The sequence below is a fragment of the Oncorhynchus nerka genome, linkage group LG12 (genome assembly GCF_034236695.1).
Source record: "Oncorhynchus nerka isolate Pitt River linkage group LG12, Oner_Uvic_2.0, whole genome shotgun sequence".
In the NCBI taxonomy this organism is placed as follows: domain Eukaryota; kingdom Metazoa; phylum Chordata; class Actinopteri; order Salmoniformes; family Salmonidae; genus Oncorhynchus; species Oncorhynchus nerka.
This window is the reverse complement of record NC_088407.1, coordinates 16,182,914-16,187,255: the sequence shown is the minus strand read 5'-3', so window position 1 is coordinate 16,187,255 and position 4,342 is coordinate 16,182,914. Positions and strand designations below refer to the sequence as shown.

The following is a 4,342-nucleotide window of genomic DNA, read 5'->3' as shown; positions in this document are numbered from 1 at the left end:
TCTTGTCGTGTCCCTTGTATATATAGTTTTTTTTACATATTTTCCTTCGCATATCTTTTAAAACATTTTGCTAAACCTCAACTTCGAAATACTCTCCTGCGACCCGCCTCACCCAATGTAGCGCGGATCTGCTTTTTTTTCTAAAGTACTTATATTTACTTCGGATCCGGAACCCCTCAACTGAAGATAGCCAGCTAACTACCAGCAAACCATTGCTAGCGGTCATCAGCTAACTGGTCATCAGCTAACCTTTAGCTCGGAAAGCTCTCGCCAGTTCGAACAACGCGACTCTAACCAGGGGCCTGTTGCATAAAAGTAGAATTAAGACATCCGGGATAAATGACTCAGCTGAGCTCAATGAAGCCAAAACATGTGCGTCCAGGCTTAATTGGTTGCACAAAGACCAAGCCAGGATGAGCAGACACGGATTCATTAAGCCAGGTGAAACCAATCCTGGATAGGTGCGCGCTCACGGCTCACTCAAATAGACCCCGCCACAGATCACAGATTAATTGATTTACCATGGCAACTAGAGCCGCGTACTTTTCCCCGTCGGAAGCACAAATCCTCATGGAGGCATACGAGGAGGTAAAATATATAATTAAGAAGAAAGGCAACACCGCCACAGTGATAAAGCAAAGAGAAAAAGCGTGGCAAAGTATTGCAGACCGCCTGAATGCGTAAGTAGTGCACAATTACACACTCACCGCTCCGCTGAAACATCACAATTACAATTCAAATATTTAATTCACATCTCCAAAAATGCAGTTGTACTGTAATTATGAAACGGTTAAATTTTTAATTGAAATGCACTGCAGATATGAGTGAAATTGTGTAAAGTAAGTCCATCACACTGTATAAAGCTATGATACATTTTTTGATATTTTTACTGAAAACAAGACAAAAATACCAAGTAATTTTTGCAGTGTGACTCCATTAAATGTGTGTGTGTGTGTGTGTGTGTGTGTGTAGATTAAACATGAACGGGCCAAAACGGACATGGCAGCAGGTCAAAATCAAATACAAGAACATTCTGCAGAATGGTATGGTCCCTGACTAATATTTAACAAAGCACAAGCATATATTGTACCCAGAAGGTGCCTGCTCACACATTGTCTGTACTGTTTTAGCAGTGAAAAAGAATACCCACAGACAAGGCACGGGTGGTGGGTCACCAAAGGCTGACCTTACCCCAGCAGAGGACATGGCCTTGGAGCTAAATAAAGGCAGGCCCGTCTTAGAGGGGATCCCTGGGGGAAAGAGACGAGCATAGGTTCCTCCCAAGATGCCACCCGCTTCATTCAAGGTATGTCCTTCCATCTCTACATGGGATACAACCACATTCATATTGAATCAATTTGGACTGTCTGACTTTGGTTTACCTATTGCCTTGCAGTGCCTGGCAGCAGTGTGTTCCTGTTAGAGCCACCAGCACAAGCACCAGACGATGCTGATCCAGTGAGTACTCCATCAAAGGCATACTGTAGGCCTGGCATGTCTTGTCTACTAGCTTCAATATGAATCCGATTAAATGTGATAGGGTGAAGGCCCCAGTACAGCAGCAACAGCACATGATGGAGACGATGATGAGGAGGAGACCATCTCTCTGGATTCCAGAAGGCATGAGGTATCATGTTAAGACTGTGAAAGTACTATTTACTCTACAATGGTGAGGAGTCCTCATCAAAATCAAAAAATCTAATTTCTTTTACAGGACCCAGATGCTATACAGTGGGAAAACTAGCCTGGCAACATAGTGCGTATTAATAAAAGGACACCACATCCTGCCAAATTCCAGCTGCGCTAATTGTATTGTGTTCACAGAGCTCACAAGCTATCAGAAAGTTGTATGGCAACCACCTCCGGCGCCAAATAGAACTGGCAGACATAGACATTCAGTACAAGAAGAAAAGATGGAAAATCTTGCACTGGAGTCCGAAATAAAAAAAGAGGACAATTAGGAAACTGGACCTTGAAATAAAAAAAAACTTGAGAGGGAGGTGAGATATGCCTTCAATGTACACTGTATGCTAACTGTAACACAAATGTATTAATCATTATTTTCTTTCCTCCCCAGCTCCAAGAAGATGACACAGCTCAAAATAAAAATTAGGTATATTCTCGTAAAGTCAAGTGAGCCATGACATATGAGCTCTTATTGTGAGCACACAGGACGGTGGCATCTTTCTAAGGTTTTTTTTATTTTCCCAGCAATCAGTACAACCAAGTCATCGTTATAAGGCATCGCCCTCTTTTGCCCACCCCCCCAGCACCAGGTGTGGCCACTAGCCTATATGAAGGCCCAAAATTGTGTGTTCCTTTCTGCTCTGACAATGGCATGCCCATTCGTGCGAGATGTGGTGGATGAAGAAGCACTTGTGCTGAGGAGAGCCTTCAGGCGAGAAAGGGTCTTCAGGGACCGGTTGGACCCACTGGCCTTCCCTGATGACCATCTATATGAAAGATACATGTTTTCTGCAGATGGCATCAGGTATCTATGCAGACTACTGGGTCCCAGGATTAAGCACCGCACTGCACGGAGCCATGCACTGAGTGTGGAGCAAATGGTTTGTGTGGCCTTGCGCTTTTTTGCAGGTGGAGCCTTCCTGTACTCAGTGGGGGATGCTGAACAAGGCCACAATTTGCCGCACAATAAGGAGTGTGTGTCTGGCTATCAAAGCATTAGCAGATGTCTTCATCTCCTTCCCTGGCCACAGAAGACTCTGTGACATCAAAGAGGAGTTCTATAGGATTGCAGGTAAGAGGATCTACAAATTACAGGACAACTGTTAACACATAGTAGGATACTCATTACTTTGTGTGACAGGTTTCCCCAATGTCATTGGTGCAGTGGACTGCACACACATAAGGATAAACGCCCCCTCAGGTGCCCATGAGGCCGATTTTGTGAATAGGAAATCCTTTCACAGCATTAATGTTCAGGTGAACATAACTTTTTGATATTGTCCATTGACGAACACTCTGCATTGCCAGTGATGTGCATTGATTGGTGTAATATTCCTCATCTTATGATTTCAGATGGTCTGCAATGCTGACTGTGTGATCAGCAATGTTGTGGCAAAATGGCCTGGCTCAGTCCATGACTCCAGAATCTTTCGGGCCTCTGAAATCTATCAGTGCCTATCACAAGGTAAGCCACACAACCCCTATTTATAACCATCATGGCTGTGTCAAGAATATCACTGTGTTTATGAGGTAGTAATGATGAGATTTTGTGTTGACAGGTGAATTCTCTGGTGTGTTGCTGGGAGACAGGGGTATGGCTGCCAGCCTTTTCTCCTGACACCTTTCACAGACCCCCAGGAAGCACAGCAGGCCTACAACCATGCCCATGCCAGGACCAGGGCCAGAGTTGAAATGACCTTTGGCCTCCTGAAGGCACGCTTTCACTGCCTTCACAAATTAAGGGTCAGCCCTGTTAGGGCATGTGATATTACTGTGGCTTGTGCTGTCCTCCACAATGTGGCCTGCCTGAGGAAGGAGAGGGCCCCCAGAGTGCCACCAGCCATGGACTGGGACAATCCGGCAATCTTCCCTGATGACGACAGTGGTCGGCTGCTGAGGGACCAATATGTGTTGAATTATTTTAGTATGTGTGCTTTCAATTTTGGTTAAATATGTCCTGCGGTGGCAGAGGAATTTGGGTTTTTTTGGGTTCGTTTTTTGACGAATTTGGCCTCTTATGATGTTTGTGCGGTATACTGTGTGTAATACAAGGCTGCAGGGAGGCTACTGCATCCATTCATTTGTCTGTTCAGTTGATGTGTATGGATTTGTCCTGCATTTATTTTAGTGTGCAGACATGCAGGGTGTGTTATATACAGACCTTTGAATGTGTATGTATCATTTTGTATAATATGCTTGGATTCTGTGCTTTCCATCTTGTAGAGTCACTGTGACTTCAGTTTCGAAAGGAGCTGATGGTTTACCTGCTTTGTTTTGTCCTTATTCAATAAAGGAACATAATGTTACACATTGTGTTTTTATATTCATATGGAATGTGTATTTGTTTATATGACAGAGTACTAGGGCCACACTGAAGAAAAAGGATAAAGTCATAAATTTATGAGGCTGGTTCTTTCTGCAGAAAAGCTACATATTGTTTTTACAGTTTTGATACTTATGACAATGTGATACTTAATATTCTGGCACATCAGCATGTCTTTGTTTATGAAACCATACTGAAGTACAATTTCACGAAATGCCCCACATCTGTCATTTTAACAACTGTCCTCCTTTAAAACAACTGGTTACAATATTATGACTTGTGTTTTTTTCCCCTCTGTGGCCCTAATATTCTATCATTTTATATATAGCCTTA

The 4,342-nt window shown here is 43.4% G+C and overlaps 2 long non-coding RNA genes across 3 annotated transcripts; both read left to right on the top strand.

Annotated features, from left to right (window-relative positions):
• Nucleotides 1–317: 317 nt before the first annotated feature.
• LOC135574162 (uncharacterized) lies at nt 318–1,289 on the top strand. The gene is made up of 3 exons (XR_010465188.1): nt 318–680; nt 973–1,043; nt 1,131–1,289. It is a non-coding gene; the product is annotated as an uncharacterized LOC135574162 (long non-coding RNA).
• Nucleotides 1,290–1,417: 128 nt separating this feature from the next.
• On the top strand, nt 1,418–4,013 carry LOC135574161 (uncharacterized). 2 transcript variants are annotated; one of them, XR_010465187.1, is made up of 5 exons: nt 1,420–2,000; nt 2,078–2,113; nt 2,212–2,758; nt 3,040–3,151; nt 3,246–4,013. It is a non-coding gene; the product is annotated as an uncharacterized LOC135574161 (long non-coding RNA). The 2 variants fall into 2 exon arrangements; XR_010465186.1 differs by having other exon boundaries at nt 1,418–2,000; nt 2,078–2,758.
• The last annotated feature ends 329 nt before the right edge of the window (nt 4,014–4,342 follow it).